Genomic DNA, 23,050 nt, shown 5'->3' with positions numbered 1-23,050 from the left:
GATATATGTCTCCCTATTACTCATTATGACTCTCTTCAACTGTCGGCGGTCTCTTACAGTCAACAGACGAGGTCGGCCTGTGCGCTTTTGTGCTGTACGTGTCCCTTCACGTTTCCACTTCACTGTCACTTCTGAAACAATGGGCCTAGAGATGTTTAGGAGAGTGGAAATCTCGCGTACAGACGTATGACACAAGTGTCACCCAATCACCTGACCACGTTCAAAGTCCGTGAGTTCGGCGGAGTGGCCCATTCTGCTCTCTCACGATGTCTAATAACTACTGAGGTCGCTGATATGGAGTACAACGCACCTAATGTGAAAAACCTATGTTTCTGGGGGTGTCCGGATACTTTTGATCACATAGTGTAGTCTACATTGCATCTTTTTCAGTTGAGACAAGCTGGTCGCCTACAAATTGTAATTGGTACACTGTATTATCATTTATAGGATTTCTGTGTCTATACCTTCTTCTTCCAACGTTGTTGCCTTCTCCCAGATATATTTTACACAATGCGAGCAAAATGTAATATCCTTGACGTAATGTTTTACAACTTGAAATCCAGGTCATAAATAATTTCCAATTTCGATATTTGATATAGAATTTTTGTAATGGTTGAATTGCGTTTATTATGTTTGGATTTATTTCCGTTTGTTTTAAAGTCTTCCACGTCGTAGCCTAAGGTACACTACCATAAGATTCTTCTGTATCTACAAATACCAAACCTGAGAATGTGCCCGATCTCTCTTTCTTCTCAATTTCGTGTCGTAAACAAAAATAATCAATTGGTGACCTACCTAACCAAATATCTGTCTGTTCTTCCGCCTTCATTTCTTTGTATTCTTGTTCTACATTACGTGTATAATACTTATTCTATAAAGTCTACTAAGCTTCCCGGCAACCGTTACATCGGTATAATTGTAACAATCATCTTTTCTTCTTTTCTCACGTGTCATTGAAAGACAACCTATTAGCAAGGTATTTGGTACATCGTCCCTGTTTAGATATTTCAGAAATAGTAGAAATACGCAATGTCATCTGTAGGGAAACTACAAATGAAAAATAAACTACTATTGTAAAGAACCATATTGAAGGTATATGGGAAATATATTTTGGCTGTTCAGTAAACCTTCAACTTCTACAGTCACCTCTTCATATTTCTCTAAATTCCTGTCACGCAGTGGTCCCGTCTCTTCATACGAGGAAAGAAAAAGGAGTGAACGAACGTCAAGTCAGCAGAATACGAGGTTGAAAAAAAATTTAACAGCCCATAGGGGCAATATGTCGAATTATATTCAATGCTGCCCCGTTACTTCGGAGCACCTTACCGCGACTCTACATTTCGACAACCTCCCACAACCGCCTCGGGGAATAATAGTAGTATGCCCTGTGGCGAATGATTTGACCCTCCTTTTGATATTCTTCTGGCAGTGTTTCACTCAGTCGTTATCTCCTATGGAACAACACAAAACTATACATTTTTCTTTCTTTAATTGGCATCAGTTATCTTAAGATTGTATGCGCTAACATGTAAGGAGAAAGTGCTATGCAAATTGATTTTATTATCTTGAGTTGTAATATTATTCGCAGTATACCTCTGTATATTGTCTATGTATGTCTGGAACCTTAGGCCCAGTAGAAAAAAAAATAAAAATAAAACGTCTGTGTAAAAGTTTTGCGAGTGAAGAGGTAACAGCCGATGAACGAGTTGTTTCAAGGCGGAGCTGTTGTGTAAGACGGGAAGATTGCAGGTGTGTTGCAATTTTGAGAAGTCTGTTAATTTGTGAAAAGTGTGACGACGAATTTGTGGGACTCTAAAGGGGTTGTTTGTATGTAAAAGTAGGCTTCCGCGGCCGTTGTCACAGTCAATAAAATTCTTCTGGGTTTGACGCCGCATTGTCATCCATAAAATTCCGACGTTTCGGCGTCTGTTGCAAGGCGACTTCCTCAGGGTGTATTGCTAACTGCTCTTGTGCAAAATGTTTTAGAAAAGATTTCTGTAAGGTGCGAAAATTGACAATTGACCCTAAATAATGAAAAGTGTGAGGTCCTCCACATGAATGCTAAAAGGAATCCCTTAAAATTCGTTTACACGATAAGTCAGTCAAATCTAAAGGCCGTAAATTCAACTAAATAGCTAGGAATTACAACGAATAACTTAAGGTCGTAAATTCAACTAGATAACTAGGAATTACAGCGAATTACTTAAATTGAAAGAAATACATAGAAATTTTGTTTAGAGGGCAAACCAAAGACTGCGTTTGATTGGCAGGACACTTAATAAATGTAACAAATCTACTGTAGAGACTACCTACACTTTGCTTTTCCGCCCTCTTTTGGAGTACTGCTTTGCGGTCTGTGATCCTTACCAGATAGGATCGACGGAGTACATCAAGAAAGTTCCAAGAAGAGCAGCAATACACCCTGAGGAAGGCACCTTGCAACAGACGCCGAAACGTCGGAATTTTACAGATGACAATGCCGTCTAAAACCCAGAATAATTATATTGACTGTCTAAAGGGGTTATTCTGTTTCATGTCCTCCATCATAGTGCGACGACCAACCCGAAAGTACATTGTTCTACTCTCAAGAAATTGAGGAAAAGACTTCAGCGTGTTCATCCTCTCCGTGACAATGCAAGTCTTCACACAAGCCTGCACACTCTAGAGGGGCTTACAAAACCTCATTAGGCTGTTATTCCTCCTCCACCCTACAACCTGAGTCTCGCACCTTCAGACGTGTTTAGCCCAATGAAGGACGCACTCCCGGAGAAGCAGTACATGGATTATTGGGATGTTATCGAAGCATCAAGAGGTTGGCTCCGATGTAGACCACTAAGGTGAGTAAGGTCGTCACACTGAACGGAGATAATGGTGAAAAGTAGATTTTTCTAGTCAAAAGAGTGGTAAATAATATGGTGTGCTGTAATCGCGAATTATACCAACCTGTTTTCAGAAAAAAGGTATTGCATTACTTGTTGGACTCCTGTCGTATCTAAAAGCGGTAAGTGCGCTGGTGGTTTAGTCTAACGACTGTGTTCTCGTGTAGGAGCGTGGTAAAGAACAAAAAGTAGGAAGGGGAAACGCAAACTAGCGGGGTACCGATTTTATTAAAACGGAGCAGCCTTGAGCAGGAAGCGTGAAGTTTGTTAGCATCGTCGCTGTGAAACCGGCGGTGACTGGGCATGCGGCAGTTTCGCAGCTGCGATTACAGCGGCTGGCGTTATCGCGGCACGAAGTGGGCCGCCGCGCGGGGTCGCGACCGATTACCACGGCGGGCCGGGCAGCTGGGCTGGCGGAATGGGGACAGCCAGCGTAGATACGCCGACACTGGCGGCAGTTGGCAGGTACACGGCACACCGGGCGGTGACGGCTTCTAGCTGCAAATTGCTCTTCTGGAACAACTACGGTGCTTCCTGCGCTTATTCTCTCTCTATGTGCAAAATTCTAGCTTACCTGTGCAACGACACGTTAAGCATCTCCGTGACGTAGGGATTTTATGATTTTGTTCAGCAGCTAGGGTGCGTATTCTTTAAACCAAAATAAAAATCTTTCCAACATATTAATCTTCAACTTTAGAAGCCTCATAAGGGCTTCAGTCACATATAAGCTGATGTCAAATAAGGATCGGGCTTCTTCGTTAAAGAAACAATAAAAAGTGTTGCTTTGTATGTCCTGAAACGAAGGACCTTTTCATCTTCCGATACTTATTTCACGTCGGCGTACCTATATTTTAAGCTTGTATCAAGCTTCAGAAGACGACAGAAGATGTTGGAACTGGTAAAGTGAAACTAAATTTTTTCATGCAACTGGTCTAAATAATATAAGAATTCTGTACTTAACAACACGAATCTCCTCCAGTTTACGTTAAGAAATGATAACTCTGGACTCAACATTGAGCTACAAAGACTGAGCTCTGGCGTAGTTGACATTCATTAGATCGCCGGCCTTTGTTTCCGAGCGGTTCTAGGCGCTTCCGTCCAGAATTGCGCTGCTGCTACAGTCGCAGGTTTGAACCATGCCTTGGCCATGGATGTGTGTGATGTTCTTAGGTTAGTTAGCTTTAAGTAGTTCTAAGTTCTAGGGGACTGATGACCTCAGATGTTAAGTCCCATAGTGCTTAGAGCCATTTGAACATTCATTAGATCACCATGGCGTCACTTCTCACCTACTTATGCTTCCTTTATCACCTTCACAGATGCACCCTGCGCATGACAGAAATGAGAACTCGTCAAGGTAAAGAGCAGTGCATAGAGCTTGGTCACTGTTTACTTCACTCTACAACGACGAAGAAAGCCGATAAAATCAGTGTTACCCGTCATTAGACGGAATTTGCACATTGATTCCTCCTTGCAGTTGTGCCTTGTGAATGGCAGGGTGTGCTCCTGTCGAAATATCGGCGGTGGTCGACGACGTCACCCGGCAGCAAACCCGTAAGTTATTTGAAAGTCAGACACTATTGCTAGACGTCAGTACCGCAACTGGCTATTACAGTCCCGCATGATTGACAAGCTGGTTCTGAACCGTTCTTTTTTTACTTGATAATCGTAGCTGCTTTTATCGGAACACCTAAATTCGAAGAGCAACTAGATCAGTAAAATCTTCATCAGTTACATCAACAGTCACTGCGTAGTGTGAAAATAGGCGTGTGGAATTACTGGAATACGAATTATTTGACCGATCTGTTTTCACTAAACCGTAACTTTCGCAGTTATATACTGCAATATTTTTTCAGAGAACTAACTTCTAATGAAAAGAGTTACAGTTATATCGTGTAGGACAGTGCAAGAGTACGTGTATGACTATTCACGAAGGGACTATCTATTTTTCAAGAAGGGAGACGTACTCTGTGTGTGCTTTGTTCACATTGCACTATTGTGGATAAAATAATGCACTTATAAGCACACAGGAGACTTTTATACACTACTGCAAACACCGTTCGACAGCAGCTTACAGAGCGAGGTGGCGCAGTGGTTAGCACACTGGACTCGCATGCGGGAGGACGACGGTTGAATCCCGCGTTCGGCCATCGTGATTTAGGTTTTCAGTGATTTCCCTATGTCGCTCCAGGCATCTGCCGGAATGGTTCCTTTGAAAGGGCACGCACGACCGACTTCCTTTCCCGTTCTTCCCTAACTGATGAGTCCGATGACCTTGCTGTTTGGTCTCTTCCCCCAAAACAACCCAACCCAACCCAACAGCAGCGTATTTCGCGAGTTCTCCCAATCAGCATTAAGATAAAATAGGTCGCGTGTGCAGCAGCATATTTTATGTCAGCAGGAAGGAAAATGTTGTTGTTCTTTATAAGGAAATGAGCGTTACTGGCGACTACTTTTATGTGAAACGTGACATTAATTTATAATGGTAAGTGAAAGACTGAACTTGGGTGTTCGTCAATGCCCGCTGCGACAGTGGTGACTAAATCGCCTCGTTGATGTCGAGACCAGAGGTTAACTCTCGAAAAATTACGGATGATTTTAACTAGATGGTTCAGCAAGTTATCAAACACCAACACAACAACATAAGCTTTACTCGTACAATGGTCAAAAACAATCTCGTTTAACCGTCTAAGTGAAAATACTGCTAATTGCAGAATATATCAGTCAACTTTGTTCACGCATCGACTCTGACATAGGGACAAACAGAGAACAATCTCAGACACCTCTGCTCAGGTGTTAGCGCTGTCTGACGCTTGACCCAACTCATGCTAACAGTACTGCAGAAAACATTGCTAGAGCAGCAGCACTTAACTGATCCGTGTCTCGGTTACGTAGGAAAGTTGACTTCGCAGCCGTCACAATTAGCAAACAGTTACTTTCATCACCAGCACAGATTTATGTTGTGGAGTGCCTAGAACTAATAATATCAGCCTCAGAGTTTTACGTGGAGGACACTGACTTTCCCTGACTATGTGCCGTATCAGGCCTCGAATCTCTCGTATTAACTGCGCCATCACATATTTGACTCGAAGACACTATACACAAGCTTGGTGTGGTTTTAATCCTTGAGTTCTCTTATATATAATAGTTCACAGTAACTTACACATATTCATACATGTGTAAGTGATTAGAAGATAGTCCTTTGATCTAAAATAGTTGCCGGTCGGTAAAGATACATTATAAAATAATGCTGTTCTTAAACACATTATATGCTTACAGCATCACTCGTTGATATATCGTGTGCTGTCTCTTGGTAGGCTGTGTATTGTATTTTTTAACATTATCTTCATCACACTTTCATCCACTTTACTGTTATCTTGTATTGTCTGTATGAACGAATGGATAGTGTCTTCAAAAGCCGTTGTGAGGAACACGAGAACAAAAGTAAAACATGGGTAATGGAATGTATTATAATTAGATACTGGGAAACCGAACTTGATATGAGACCTTAAAAGCAGTAGTCGGTGTAAAGAGGAAAAAAGCACAAAATGGTAATAGCAAGAAATGCATGTATGGAAAAGACAAATTCTCAACGCGGTTTAAATTTAAGCGTTACAAAATATTTCCTGGAAGTATTAGCATGCTGTGTTGCCTTGTATGGAAGTGATATTTGGTCGACAAACAGTACACTCGAGAACATAAGCTTTATAAATATGGTAGTAGAGAGAAATGCTAAAAAATAGATTTGTAAATCGAGTAACCAATGACTGGGTAAGTTTAAGCTATCATCAACCTGAAGGATGGTTTCAAGATCACAGTGATTTACTAAGCGTGACCCTGTTGGAAGCCGTACACCCTTATCTTCCCTTTAAACTGACTTAGCCACCCAGTTCTATGGAACATCCGAACCACGGTGCACCTTGGCATTTTTCACAAAAATTACCTGAGGTGAAACAAGTGATAAGTGACAAGTGAACATCAGAACGAAATACTGAACTCTAGAGCTCCTGATCCATGATGTGTCATTTAACCATTAAGTCATCGAGTCCTGAAACACTTGAGCTTTATGACACAATGTGACTAAAAGGAGGGGCCATCCCAACACACCAAGGAGCACAAGCAGATCAAAGTGGATATTAGTTGCTGTAGTTATGTACTGATGATGATACGTGCACAGTGTGGACTAGCTGCATCCAACCCATCTTTGGATTTAAGACTACGTCACCACAAACAAAATGAATAAGGCCTTAGGCCATGAACTGCTTCTGTAGCATACGGTTCTGGTGTCTTTTAACACGCTGAATGCCACGAGATCGCCGCAGACACAGTAAAGCCTCACGTCGGACTCCATAAGCCCTCCTGCAGCCACTTTGGACGGCTTGTTTATAATGCAATCACAGTCACATGCGGTTTCTTGATGAAACACATTCTGTCGATGAAAGTGGCCTGTAAATACGATTCTGGGTTTACGACGTATTATCAGTTAAGCCTTTGTCGCAGTTGTTCCTGCCTATGATTCTGCTTGATGTAGATTTTTTGCCGTTCATTGCCATCACCATTAGCCGTCGTCACTGCTGTCGCTATCGGTTGACTCCATAAACCCATCTTCTTCGGCACCAAACTTGTTGAATAACGGACATCGAAATTGTCAGTAATTCTTTATCACTGAAACCAGTCATTTTTCTGCGTTTACGTTGTCGTGTCCTTTCGCTGCTTAACGGTACGGGATCCATTTGAGCCAGAATCATTTACGTTCGTATTATATGATGTAGTTAATCTCACTGTTCACACCAAAATATAAATTAGCAGTCAATTTTATCATGGATGCACAGCAAAGTTGACATTTCGTAAGAACTAGTAGCAAAAACTATGTTGAAAGTAAAGTTGCAAAACATGCAGTTCAAAATGTTGAACAAGATATTTTATCCGATTTCCTGTACACCGCTGTCAACTAAATTAAGGAATACACATTAATGCACAGTACTGCGCTATATCTATATTACCAGGCAGTCGTCACAGGATATGGAAACAGGATCCAGTCGCTGGTTGCCACTCTAAATGTTTACAGGGCCGGCACGAATTTTATTTTCAACGTTTCATATAAATAGTGATCGAATTAAAAAGTTAAAATACAGACACAATCAACATATGTGAAAGGTTCAAGACAGTAACATGAGGATAGTTATAAACTGTGAATACGTCTTGGGGCAGCGTAAGTCACCGCGCGCAAAAACCCAGGTTCATTTATCTATTATTTGACAATTAGGGCACCTATTGACATGCATCAAACTTTAAACATAACTTCAAATCTTTGGGAAACTTTTTTTTTTTTGCTGACAAGAGCCACAAAACGATAAAAGGAGACAAAAAAGTTTATAGCTTACTACTTTCTCACTCTTCGCGTAGTAAAACTGCCGCATCAGGTTTGAACTTTTAACTTATTACTTGTTTACCATTAGTTGTATTGCAATGCATTTTGCAAACGGTACACCCATATACGAGGGAATGTACCTACAAAATTACGACGGCGCTCTAAAATACTAATGCCTCCGATTTTTCTTATAAGAACACTGTTAAAGCTTTTTAAATAAAACGAACTTTATTGACATTCTATACTTTTATTCTTTATGTTCACTGATCTATTTCTCAGCATAGTTAGCATGGCGACGATACGTCTCTCGCAACGGGAGACTAGTTTCTTGATGCCGTCATTGTAGAATGAGCTTGTTGAGGGAGTCACATCTTCACTTCTGCTTTCACCGCTTCATGACTATTACAGTGAAGCTCTCAGAGGCGTTCTTTAAGTTATTGAAACAGATGAAAATAGCATTGGGACAAGTCGGGACTGTGTGGAGGATGATCGATAAAAGTGCACCCGAGAAATCTGATTGGTCAAACCGAAAAGTGTTCACACATGTCCAATCTCCCTTGTTCCATGTGAGAAGAGAGGCTCGGCCACTTCCCTTTATTATGAACACGATCAAGGCAAAGTCGTACATTACCGATGTTGATATAACCATCACCGTACACAACTTTCATTCTTCTGTGAACTTCAAATGGAGGTGCATTTTCTGACTCGATTACTAACTGACCAACATAATTACGTTGCACAGCGCCATGTTAACACGCTACAATTCGGAACCCTCTAGTGGCAGAGGTTTACAGCTGCGGCAGGGAAGCGGGAAAGCCGACCAAACACACTATGTGATCAAAAGCATCCGGACACGCCCAAAAACGTACGTTTTTCATATTAGGTGCATTGTGCTGATTCCTACTGCCAGGTACTCCATATCAGCGACCTCAGTAGTCATTAGACATCGTGAGAGAGCAGACTGGAGCCTTCCGCGGGACTCACGGACTTCGAACGAGGTCAGGTGATTGGGTGTCGTCTGTACGCGAGATTTCCACACTCCTGAACATCTCCAGATCCACTGTTTCCGATGTGATAGTGAAGTGGAAACGTGAAGGGACACATACAGCATAAAAGCGTACTGGCCGACCTCGCCTGTTGACTGACAGAGACCGCCGACAGTTGAAGAGGGGCGTAATGTGTAATAGGCAGACATCTATCCAGATCATCACACAGGAATTCCAAACTGCATCAGAATCCATTGCAAGTACTTTGACAGATGGGAGGTGAGAAAAGTTAGATTTCATGCTTGAGCGGCTGTCATAAGCGACACATCGCGCCGGTAAATGCCTAACGACGCCTCGCTTACTGTAAGGAAGGTAAACATTGGACGATTGAACGATGTTGTGGGGAGTGACGGATAACGGTACACAATGTGACGATCCGATGGCAGGGTGTTGGCATTGCGAATGACCGGTGAACGTAATCTGCCAGAGTGTATAGTGCCAACAGTAAAATCCGGAGCCGGAGGTGTTATCGTGTGGTCGTTTTTTTCATGGAGGGGGCTTGCACCACTTGTTGTTTTGCATGGCACTATCACAGCACAGGCCTACATTGATGTTTTAAGCACCTTCTTGCTTCCCACTGTTGAAGAGCAATTCGGGGATGGCGATTGCATCTTTCAACACGATCGAGCACCTGTTCATAATGCACGGCCTGTGGCGGCGTGGTTACACGACAATAACAACCCTGTAATGGACTGGCCTGCGCAGAATCCTGAGCTGAATCCTATAGAACACCTTTGTGATGTTTTGATACGCCGACTTCGTGCAGACCGCAACGACCGACATTGATACCTCTCCTCAGTGCAGCACTCCGTGAATAATAAGCTGCCATTCCCCAAGAAACCTTCCAGCACCTGATTGAACGTATGCCTGCGAGAGTGGAAGCTGTCATCAAGGCTAAGGGTGGGCCAACACCATATTGAATTCAAGCGTTACCGATGGAGGACGCCACGAACTTGTAAGTCATTTTCAGCCAGGTGTCTGGTCACTTTTTGATCACATAGTGTATTTGCTGACGTGTAATACCTTCACCGACATTGAGAACAGAGTAAACAACTGGAAGGTGTTACTTTTTAGCGCGCTCTCGTGTATTATTCAGTGACACATAGTTTAGGAGATAACACACCATAAACATTAATGTGCATGGAAAACCAGCTTTTGCCTAAAATGGAGCACAAATTACCCAGGATTAGATTTTAAAACTACCGTAGACTACCAAAAGAACTCTCTTAAATGCATAACGTCAAACATGTAACCCATTACTAACTGTAGAGTAGTCAGAAGTCTGAATCTGTTTTATACATGGAAGTTGGATTCTGGTGCTCTACTAAACAAGCGCTGCGTGTGGCCAGCGGCGGACACACGGCGTCTGGCGTGAGGCTCTGCTGAGTTCGCAGGCGGCCTCGTGACAGTCAGTGTCTTAAGCACTTCGTTCCCTTACTGGAAGTAAACAGCAGGACACTGAGATAGGATATCTTCAGGCAGTTACAAGATCCAGTCCGCAATGGCGACTAGGTGAGTAAGATATAACTAGCGACAAGTACGTGTTACGAGACCTTGTTCAGTAGCATTTGGGCGACCGGCTGGTAAGGGAAGGATGAGGGTGGGGAATGGTGAGGGGGCGGGAGGGGAAGGGGAACTTGGCGCGGCGCACGTGAGCCTGGCGGGAACCGGTGTGAGCAGTTCGGCGCTGCCCTACGCGGCGCGGCGCAGTGCTGTCTGTCCCGCGCGCAGCGATCAGCGTCTCCCGACACGGTAAGCGGCCGGCGCGGCTCCACGGCTGCACGCAGCTGCGCTCAGCTCTGCCCCGCTGCCGCCCGACAGTGAACCCGCTGCCCGGCGCTTTGTGACGTGTGTGGCTCGCATTTCAAGCGGCGGACCGCCATGACTGGCACGTCACCAGAGCGTTGCGAAGTCGCTGCTGCGACACCACCGCGTCGACGCGTAACCAGTGCTCCGCGTCGCGAACTAACAAGCCTTAAGTGCTACCCGAGGAACAGAGCGTGAGCTGCAAGGTAACTTGGTGAAGATCAAAAATGCGAGCCGCCCCGCGACTGATCTGTTAGAAAGATTCACAGCCCTACAATGGAAAATTCAGTTTAGAAATAACCATGGGGCTGCTGCTTCGTGCCGATTTTGTTTCGAACATGAAACTTCGCCTTTCAGGCGCAACGGTAATACCTGCCGAGGTATCCGTGCCGACTCGTGACCTGCCCTCCTCGCTGTTTCAGTTTAGCCAGTGCCTTTTCCCGACAGGCAGGCAATGCATGCAGGGGAGACAATGTGAAGTTTCCAGAATGAGATTTTCACTCTGAAGCGGAGTGTACGCTTATATGAAACTACCTGGCAGATTAAAACTGTGTGACGAACCGAGACTCGAACTCGGGACCTTAGCCTTTCGCGGGCAAGTTGTCTACCAACTGAGCTACCCAAGCACGACTCACGACCCGTCTTCACAGCTTCAATTCTGCCAGTACCTCGCCTCCTACCTTCCAAACTTCACAGAAGCTCTTCTGCGACCAGTGGCAGAATTGAAGTTGTGAGGACGGGTCGTGAGTCGTGCTTGGGTAGCTCTGATGGTAGAGCACTTGCCCGCGAAAGGCAAAGGTCCCCAGTTCGAGTCTCGGTCCGGCACACAGTTTTAATCTGCCATTAAGTTTCAATGTGAAGTTTGGAAACTTTGAGAAAGAGGACCATTCAGACATGACGCTGTAAGGATGGATAGTGAGATGTGCCTGTGTGAATAAGCAATGTCCGTAAAAGTCAAATACCGTCACACAATGTTAATCTCACAGGACGTTTCTGTACATAGTCCGCTGCACGGTGAGAACACGTTCCGGAACATTAAGCTGCTGCTAACCTATTCACCGCCATTTCACTCCACCAGGAGTGGTTCAAATGGCTCTGAGCACTATGTGACTTAACAGCTGAGGTCATCAGTCCCCTAGAACTTAGAACTACTTAAACCTAACTAACCTAAGGACATCACACACATCCATGCCCGAGGCAGGATTCGAACCTGCGACCGTATCAGTCGCGCGGTTCCGGACTGAAGTGCCTAGAACCGCACGGCCACTCCGGCCGGCCAGGAGTGGCAGTCTGTCAAGATACAGGGGTTCGGCGTAAAAATATAGAAAATATGGAAATGCTTCCTTCAACATGGACGCATATGCTAGCCAAGCCTGCAGCTTACGCTGTTGTGTTTGACTGTGAGCGGCAACTGTGCAATGTCGCCAATACAAGCGTCAGTCGAGGTCAGTTCTGTGTGGTTGTGTCGCAGCTGGACGAAGTCGAGCGTGGGTAAATTGTTAGTGCACGTACGGTGGGCACTTCCGTAATGAAGGCAGACGAAGTGTTACGTGTTCCAAGAGAGACTGTATAGTGGATTTATACCGCATACAGTGAACGCCCGAAAACAATAGCCCCTAAGACACAACGAAGACGAAAGTGTGAGCTGAGTCATCGTGAAGGATGGTTGTAAGACGAAGAATAGATGGACGATAGTTGCAAAAGCCACTGCAGAAGAGAATGTCACACTCGCTAACTCGGTCTGCACCGAAACAACACGAAAGGACATCCATAAGCAGGGAACTGAAGGGCAAGCTGGTATTCCAAAACCACACATCAGTGATCCAGATGTCCGTAACAGATGGAGCCGAAGTCATAAAACCTGGACTATGGTAAAAGAGGAATCTTGTTTCAAACTTTTTCCAGCATCTGGCATAGTTTACGCCCCAAGATTGTAATACGGCAGAGGTTCGGTGATGATATGGGCAGTCATATCGTAGTATTCCATGGGCCCCATAGCTGTCCTACAAGGTCACATTACTTCATAGGATTATGTGACTATTTTGGTGGATCAGGTCTATCCCATGGTCAATGGCGATGCTGTATTCCAACACGACAGTGACCCTCTCCACACAGCTCGTATCGTCCAGGTCTGGTTTTGTGAGCACGAGGATGAATCGTCACATCTACCCAGATATCAAAGTTATTACATTTTCTAGCGTACTTTGAAGAGAAGGGCTGGTGATCGCTTGTCAATTCATTATCGTTAGCTGAACCACCCCCCCCCCCCCCCCCTATTTTGCAAGAAGAATCGTATAAGACACATTTATCCTCTCCGAGACGACTAGAAGATATTTTCGATGCCAACGGTTTTCTTACACCGCATTAGACATGATAATGTTTTCTGTTTTTATTATTTCTTTCTTTTTATCCAAACCGTCTATAGTGGAGAGCTTCTGCTGTGTTTGTGAAGAAGTACATCTAAGCTGCAAATTGGTCCATGAGGTATTCTTAAATAACTCATACCGTAATGACACTAGACATAAAAAGCAATGGCCGTGTTTCGAGTTCTAGGCCACCATATATGCTGACATCTGTCAGAAGGCTTTGTTTTAGTTACTACTATTAGATACGCTTTTAGAATGACTAATGTAGCACAGAACGTGGCTGATACGTTATATAAGCACATAACGCCACGCCAGTCAGCTCTGCGCGGTTCACTACTGTGAACGGTGGAGCAGTTTTTCGGTGTCCCGCGGTCTGGGGTCATGTTCAGATGATGGGCTGGTCTTTACTTAACGTTTCTAGGCTTCAATTTACACAAAATGAAACAAACCGCAGCAGCTCTTGAACGAATAATATTTTATTGTTTATAACCGGTTTTGGAATAATATAATTGCGACTTTTGTCATAACTGTTAGATGGAAGCAATACGCTACAACTATGGATAAACAGTCATTCAAAACTGAAAATTTACCATAAACCGATGACTGTGCATTATTGACATAACGCATAACGTAACTACCTTTGTTTTCCGCCCTATGTCGTCTCTGGGACAAAAAATTCAGTGTTCCACTTTATAAAGGAGGAAACCTAAGAAGTTATCAATATGAAAATATGCCTTAGAAAACCACTGTTTCTAGAATCACGAAACACCTACCGATAATAAAAAAAGGGAAAGGATCACAAAATAGCCGGCCGGAGTGGCCGTGCGGTTCTAGGCGCTACAGTCTGGAGCCGCGTGACCGCTACGGTCGCAGGTTCGTCCTGCCTCGGGCATGGATGTGTGTGCTGTCCTTAGGTTAGTTAGGTTTAAGTAGTTCTAAGTTCTAGGGGACTGATGACCACAGCAGTTAAGTCCCATAGTGCTCAGAGCCAACCACACAATACGCGAAACAGATTCACATAGGACGACGCAATCATCGCCTCCCTTGTTTGGCCGTACTGAAAGAAAACAATGAACAGTTGGGGGAAGAGACTAGCGCGAGCGCGCGCCATATGTGCAGCAAATCAAGTTGCTGCATACAGCTATTGTAGGTTTAAGACCGCGAACGGGGAACCAGGATAAAAGACTGTGGATACTCTAAACGGTAGGGAGGAAATAAAACCCAAGCATCTAGATTAAAATCACAAAACTGTGTAACCAATACATTAACCAGTTTTGTAGAAAAAGATTAGACCAGTTGACATAATTAGAGTTAGAGGAGGAAATTCTCCAAAACAGACAAAAATTTAAAAAATGTAGACTTTCACGGCCGGAAATATGATGTTCATTATAATTATCCGGGCTGTTATGCCGTGGTCGGTTGATGAATTCTGTGTCGATTCCCAACGTTTCGTCTCCGACTGCGGGAGACATCTTCAAGGGGGTCCGTAGCTCGATGGAAGGTCCAACACACCCACTGGCTCGCTACTGACTGCCGCTAAATTCCGTGTCCGCGCGCTCCCACGCCGCGGCGTGACGTCACGTGTTTTGAAAACGTCAGTGCAATTGGCCGCTGTCCGTCGCCGTCGATCGCCGTTGCCATCACCCAGTAGTGGGCGGGTGGTACACATCTTCTTTAGCACCGGCATCCATATACCGTTTAATTTCACGTCCTCCTTCTTTCGGTTGAAATTATTGGGTGTTTAGCGATTTCGATTGCCTCCCTGTAGAGCCTTTCGTAATATCCGCTTGTGGCCGCTAGTACTTGTGTCTCCTCGAAACGAATATTGTGGTTCCCAGGCTGGAAAGCATGCTCCGCAACAGCTGATCGTTCCGTTTCTCCTCTTCTACAATTTCCCTTGTGCTCTTCCAAAGAACTGTTTCTAAACGTTTTGAGGTTGAGAGTGGACGCTTCGTCGAATTTCTGTCTCTTAAATTAGATTAAATATCCGATATTTAGCTACAGTGAGCAAAACTTGGTGGTTACACAGCTTTGTGTCTTATATCTAGATGTACAGCAGCGTTTAGAGCACACACACTCGTTTATTGGGTTTACCTGATATCGTTTTAAAGCTTCCACCTGTCATAGCTACAGTACTTGCAACAACTTGGTTTGCGTCACGCGTGACGGGCGCTCTCACTCGGCTCTCCTCTCAGCAGTTTTCCTGTTAGACTGAATTTTCTCATGTCGAGAAAAGAGGAGGAGCGATCTGCTTCATTTGATAAAATACTTTCTATAGCCAAGATCACTGTAATACTTCTTTATTTTCGACAACCAGTTTCGACAGACTTCACTGTCATCGTCTGGTCTGTAACACAGTGCACGTACATTTAATATATCTCCTATCATGATTTACGAGGTAATATTTGAGAAAAACAAACTTTTTTTCATTGACATTACAAGAAACGGAAAAGGAAATTGTACATTTACAAACCTTCAAAACTTTTCATTGCAAAAATTGTTCGTTGTGATTTGGAAGCTCATGCTAAGTTGTCATATTAATGTAACACATTATACAAACGTTTGTCAGGATTAAAAATAAAACATTTACGATCAAAAAGCACCTCGTGCAAGTGGCCATGTCCGTATATGCCGCGCTCACAGATGACTGTTAAGCATTAAAAATCACAATAAACAGTATATGCAGATTAGCACATCTGTTTACGTTAGCTTGAAATGTTCCATTCTTTGATGATCCTTCTTAGACGGCGTATACGCTACCTGAATGGCAGCGTTGCGAAGTTAACACGTGTACAGCGTGTTACAGCCAATAGATGGCTGTCGATATTATAAGATCAGAACGCTACATACGAGTATACGTACTTGGCCATGTGCACCAGGTGCTTTTTGATTGAAGAGGTTTTATTTCTGATAAACTTGTATAATGTGCTACATTTTACCCACTAATATGCCAACTTGCTATGACGTTCCAACTCACAATGAAGGCGTTTCGAAACAAAAATATTTGAAGGTATGTAAATGTAATTACGCCATAAATCACAAAAGGAGATATATTACATGCACTATGTTACAGACCAGGAAATGCCAGGAAAGTGTGTCTAAATCGTTTGTCAAAAATGAAGAAGTAGAAATGCCATCTTGGCTATAGGGAGTTTGTTACCAAGTAAGACCAGACGTGCAAAACGGTGTTTCCTGTCGGAACTCTATGTAAGTGTCTTTCGTATATTGTCCTCTTCCTCTTTTTAATATTTTGTAGGTGTTTCGTGATTCTGCAGATAATGGCCTTCAATAGATTTTTTCGTTTTGGTAACATCTTAGGTTCCCTACTTTATTAGCTGGGAATTGAAGCTTTCGTTCCACGGACGTCGTAGGGTAGAAGAAAAACTTAGTTCTTTTACGCTTTATGTTAATAATGCCTAGTCATCAATTTACTGCTACATTGTCATTTTTGAATGAATATTTATTACTGTATACAAAACACAACAATTTCCCCCCGTCCCTAACGTTGACTTCCGTATTTGACAACACAACCACGACAAAACTCATGATACATTTCCATTTCTGTCTCATCTACATACGTGTAGACGTCCGGCATCTTGTTGTACAAGTCGAAACAAACAAGTCGTGACGCAGCCGCCAAGGTCTTCTCCAGTATCAGCGTAGCGAAATGCGTCGAGCCAGAGGCACTGACGAGTTTCAATCTATTATTTCAAGGGTTCTATGCGGATTTATTGAACGTGAAGTTAAATATGTCAAAAATATAAACGTATTGAGCTACTTTACCTGTTTTTTGAACACAATAGTTCACATAAATACAGTAGAGAAAGTATACAGAACAACCAAGTGTTCCTTTGCACAGAATTTTTGTGTTGTGGCTCTGCGGGTGTATTGAAGATCACCAGACAGCACAAAACCTGGAAAACTTGACAGCTGATTATTTGTCAGTTCAGAGAGAGTTTTCTTTCGGAGAAGCGTGAGACGGACGGATACCGGTGCTTGAGGAGGAAATGCACATAACTTCGCCTTATCTCACAGTATTCGTGAAAGCTTATGAGAGCTTTCCCAATCAATTTCCAACAAATATGTTGACACAATAAGGTAATTAAGATAATACCTGCTGAAAATAAATTCAGGTGTACACCGCAAGGTTGGTTTTAACGTTACCTGGCTCTCGTTTTAAGCACGCCGTATTGAAGGCGGATACGCCCTCTCATTATTCCAACTTGTGAATGTCGCTACCACCCTGACATTGTACCGCGTCACCAGCAGTTTAAAGTGGAATCCCAACTATGGTAAGAGCTATTTTCATATGGAGACCGTATTGATAGATTTCTTTTTCAAAAGTACCAGTCATTGGACCTTTTTTTAGTTTAATGCTGGTTTTCAGGTTCGATCATGAGAGGAACTTACTGTGTCTACGCATCTAAAATACCCAACAGCGTCCTCAATGATTTTCGCAAATTTCTTTCTTACTATTGTTCCTTACTGAGCCAAAGCTGGCAAATAACGTATCAACACTCCCATTATTAATTTAAAGAATGTTCAGACTGGTACGTGTTTCCTTAGTCGTACCACACTTGCACAGCATATCTTAAATACCATAAAAGAGGAAGCGGGATGGAATCATGAATGGTAGTCACACTTTATAAGTAAGACACTTTATTGGCATTACGCCTTTAAAAAATAATTTAAGAATTACAAATTATGGACGAGCCGCTAGATAAAACTTTGTAAATACAATTAGAAACCCAACGTACTCAGTACTCTAACAAACAATTCCAAATTACTGAAAAACTTGAGAACTTCAAACTCCCATATAGGACTTCTCTCAAAATAGATATAATGAAACAGTTACAGGTAAGGATGACTTAATAACACTTGAGCACTAGTGCCAAACTAAGGTGACATTACATAACATGATAGAATCACTTAATTAAAAAAACTACAACAGAGACACTGATCTTAAGAAAATAAATGTTTACGTACCGAGATGTGTTAAAAAAATTACTAGATAAAGCTGCGCAAGGAACTCAGCAGATGTTATGCAGTTAAAGGTGTAGTCAGTTGCCAGTCCGTAACAATTAAGAAAACAAGTCCATAATCAAACACGTTACATACAAACGAAGTACTAAGCTTTGAAGGGGGATATGTGACCATCTCCAGTAGTGGCCGGGTTCATGGGCACTGCCAGGCCTGGACCTCGGATGAGATTTCACTCCCCGCTAAGGTGCTGGCACAATAAAAAGTTTCTAATCCACACTGGGCAAAACTTTGGACTCAAACATAGACAAGTGCACGAAGAGTGCAGGCTTTAAAAACAGCAACATAAAATAATTTGACTGCAAGAGACACAAAAAACTTCTGAGGCAATTTTCAAATAACGGCCACTATTTAACTAGGCCAAGAAAGGCTCCCATAATAATAATAAAGTCTAAAATCACTGACTACGTCGGTGAACAAACAATCACGACGACTTATTCCGTGTCAGTTACACATTACGAGGGAGCGGGTTCCACAGCTTCACCGCTTCCCTTCAAATTTTGTTCCCAGCTAAGTCACAGAACTTGTATCTCCAAGTTGCCCATGTCAGCAAAACGCCCAACCAGTTTCACACCACAACGTGTAACGGTCATTGTGGTGTCACCGCCAGACACCACACTTGCTAGGTGGTAGCCTTTAAATCGGCCGCGGTCCATTAGTATACGTCGGACCCGCGTGTCAGTGATTGCAGCTCGAGCGCCACCACACGGCAGGTCTAGAGAGACTTCCTAGCACTCGCCCCAGTTGTACAGCCCACTTTGCTAGCGACGGTTAACAGACAAATACGCTCTCATTTGCCGAGACGATTGTTAGCATAGCCTTCAGCTACGTCATTTGCTACGACCTAGCAAGGCGCCGTATTCAATTGATATTTACTATGTGAAGCATGTGTCATCAAGAGCGATGTACACCAATTATGGATTAAAGTTAAGTATTACAGCAACGAATGACACGAGCTCTCGAGGGTTACCTGTCGAAGGCTATGAACCAACTCGCTTCGCCTGCGAAGCCGCAAGATAAGACACGCGAAAAGCAAAGATAGCTTACATCAACCACAATCGATCTCAGCGATACAGGTACAAAATAAGACTGGCGCCAGCTGGCCACGCCTCACAGACCACATTTCATACATGTTTTCTAGAACCATTCAATTTCGAGATTATCTTTCCGTAGCTTATCGTCCTAATGTAGCATCACTACAGAAAATCTTTCAAGTTCATCGTCTACGGTTTTCCCACGGTCCATATTTCTCTTCCGTAGAACACTGTGTTCAAGTCCCTTTCCTTCAATTCTGAGCCTACATTTTTCACCAGTAGATCTCTGACGTTAAGGGGATCGTTCTTGTCATGTGTGCATGTACCGTCATCCCTCTACGTCGTACTATTTTTCGTAACCTTCCAGCCGAAAAGAAATTTTTTTCACAACTTCTCCTCTCGTGTCAACTCTAGTTCTGTGTTTAGCAATTAGCTTCTTTCTGTTTCCCGTCTGAAAATGTTTAGTAGCTTTGGTTATTACTAATACCTACTCTGTTTTGTGCAAACTCCTCACTTCATCCAGCATTTCTTCTAACCCTTCCACTGAAGTAAGAGTCTCATGATGTTAGCTAACATGAGGACTCTAATAGTCAAAATTTTTCACTAGGTCTATAAGTTCCACACATTATCTTGATTTTTGTCTATTACTCCTTCCGTTACTTAGCACAGACTGAGAGTTTCCTCTCCACTATCTTTACAATTTTCGAAGTAGGTTAGAATTTATTATTTGAACTGTGAACCATACAATCATTTCCCAGATTATCAAAAATCTAATTAAACGTTCTATCTCGACAAAGGTTTATGACCTTCATGTTGTCGCTCCTGACAGCTTGTGGGGGAAGCCTGCTGTTGACTGATGCGTTGGAGGTGAAATTTGATTGGTGAGGGTTAGTTAGGTGAATCTGACTCAGTCTGGTTGGGATAATGGTTTACATTGCTACAGCTCATCAAGTTTATGCTACGACGGATGAGTAACCGAGCTAAAAGAAAATAGATCTAAGACACTAACACCAGATGTCCTTTCGAAAACCATCATGGAATAAACGACTTAATGTCCCGTTCCAAGGTATTATTTGTAGAGAGATTCCCGCCATCAGTTCCCTATTGTTTCGGCTGATGAGACGTCGTGAAGAGGTAGTTAGTACAGAAAACTGTCCACTGATTTGATCACAACTTGCACACTGCTATCGTTGCTACCACTCACGAACCAAACCAAATCCAGCATCTGGGCGAGCTTGGTGACAGCTATTTGTGTTAATAAATGCAATCAGTAAGTAAGTCTTTATAATATGACTTATAGATTTCCAGGTATCTCTGAATGAAACGCGCGGGGGGACACAAAGTAATTTCTTAAATAGGTGAAATTCAGTCAAACTGGTTCGGGTAATGGTTTACAGAATTACTTCTCATCAGGTACTGTGCACCTTCCTTTAAAGAAGAAGGGGCGCCAAATTAACAAAGATTAGCTAATTTTAATTGCAAATGATCAATACTTAGTACAACTGCTTCTCCTCGCTGACTGTAACCTCGCTTAAACAGAAGTAGCTGTAAAAATAATTGAGATTATGTTTTTACACCCAGTCGTCGACATCTGTACAGATGAAAGCACATCTTGGATGGAGAAGGATGCAAAAGCCGTTTCCGAAGAGCCATCTCGCCAATCGCATTAAGCAATATGTGGAAATCATCTGGATAACCGTCCTTCCGATAGAGTTCATTGTCCCACCTGTGTGCAGCCCATTAGACATTCGTGAATTGTATGTTACAACCGCTATCATCCGCATAAATCATCCTACTCCTTAAATTTCCCACTGGACATAGCAGTTCTTCGCATACTTTGATACGCGTCTCGTGGGACTGAGACTGATGTACATCAGTCGTTGTACCTTTTGTTCCTCATTAGTGTAACTACTTTGAGAATTGTATTTCAAGCAGTTTCTAGAGCTCGATACTTATTGTCACGTATGCGGTTGTTATAGTAAAAGAAACACAACCTTTTGCTTTTCGCTCTAAAATTTTTCGCTTTCCTTTACAGAGAACTGAAAGACTCCATTATGAAAGCACGCATTACGCAAGTAAAACATCGTCATTATCGAAGCTCAGTTTCACTGAGTCGTACTAAACATTGCTAGCTGTAACAGGCCCGTAACGGAAATGAGAAAACGTTATGGGTGCTCTAAAATGCGTAACTTAAGAGCTATGGTCATTTGTTCAGTAGATATGTTCCACAGTAGAAACGATGAACAAGTACTCACGCATTTTAGAGTCCATATTTACTGGCCTTTCTTTATTCTTTTGGCTCATACTACCTCCTCCAAAAATACGGAAACCAAAGTGTACGCAGTAGAAGAGATGTGTTTCACAATATCGAAGATGAACAAGTGCTCATAGCTCTTAAAGTACACTTTTTAATGCCCGTGTGCATTAGCCTTTTTTTTTTTCATACTCTTCCACCGCTGGAAGTTTCCTACCCTACGCTCTTACCAGCGTTAGTACCGGTATGTGTATTCCACTGTCAGAGGAATCAGAACGATTTTCGCTTATAACTTTCGATTCGTCCGATTCGGGACCATGGTGTCTTACCTCAAACCGATACATTTAGCCTTCCCATCATCCGTGAACTTTTGTAACATCAGAACGTAATCGATTGATGCAGCAAGTACAAGTGGAACGGTGGAGAAATAGCTTGAATGTGGTTCGACGTATCCTCTGCCGGGCGCCTTGATTGTGCAATTGGAGAGTAAGCATGTAGATGTAAATGTGCAAATGTGTGCCCTTTTTGTTCTTCGCAAGAAGCGAACACTTACTTCAGATTGTATAACGTGACCACGATCATTTTAGTGGTGGACTATAACACTCTTGCAGAAAAAACAGTAATTATTTTGTTTCTTGTTTCTTGTCTGTGATGAACACAGCGACAATTCTTAGTCATTCTCCAAGAATTTCACGTCTGCATCTCATAATGCATTCGTTAACTGAGTTATGTGATACTACACTACTGGCTCCCGGCGAGCAAAATGATATCTGCTGTTTCACATTTTCCTAAGAATATGACAATGTAAATGGCGCTATAAAAGGTCGATGACACTCCCGCGTCAGATTCTTCTTTTTTCCCAGTTATGATCCCTTTATCAACGTTGTGTACATTATGTATACCATTGTGTGCCCGTCTGCATTAGGACGGCCTGTCTTAAGTATTACCACTGGCGTATCTCATACTGTCGGATGAACTCATAAAAGAATCTGCTACACCACGCTATTGTTCTTCGAAGAGTTACTGCCAGATGAAGGCAAAGTAGGTGCTCGTAGTACTATTAATCACATAGTGGCTTAAAGTGAAGATTATTGACACAAGTTGCTGAAGGGAACATACTGGACTGGAATCACTGGCCACGGCTTGAAAAATAATACACAGCAGTGATACAGCTGAACATCAGTAGATGCCTCCTTCCATTTGCCAAATGTCACACGAAACGAGATCTATTTATCATCTGTTCAGATCTCTGCCTAC

The 23,050-nt window shown here is 42.9% G+C and overlaps 1 protein-coding gene across 1 annotated transcript in view; it reads left to right on the top strand.

The window, feature by feature from the left end:
- The first annotated feature begins 10,945 nt into the window (after window positions 1-10,945).
- Window positions 10,946-23,050, top strand: part of LOC126237746 (uncharacterized) — a 73,312-nt gene continuing 61,207 nt past the window's right edge. The window contains exon 1 of the mRNA XM_049947746.1: window positions 10,946-11,045. The gene's annotated coding sequence lies outside the window, so the exon portion shown is untranslated. The remainder of the gene's footprint in view (window positions 11,046-23,050) is intronic.

The sequence above is a fragment of the Schistocerca nitens genome, chromosome 1 (genome assembly GCF_023898315.1).
Source record: "Schistocerca nitens isolate TAMUIC-IGC-003100 chromosome 1, iqSchNite1.1, whole genome shotgun sequence".
NCBI classification, from domain to species: Eukaryota; Metazoa; Arthropoda; class Insecta; order Orthoptera; family Acrididae; genus Schistocerca; species Schistocerca nitens.
The sequence above is the reverse complement of the archived record's forward strand: the minus strand, read 5'-3'. Positions and strand labels throughout refer to the sequence as shown.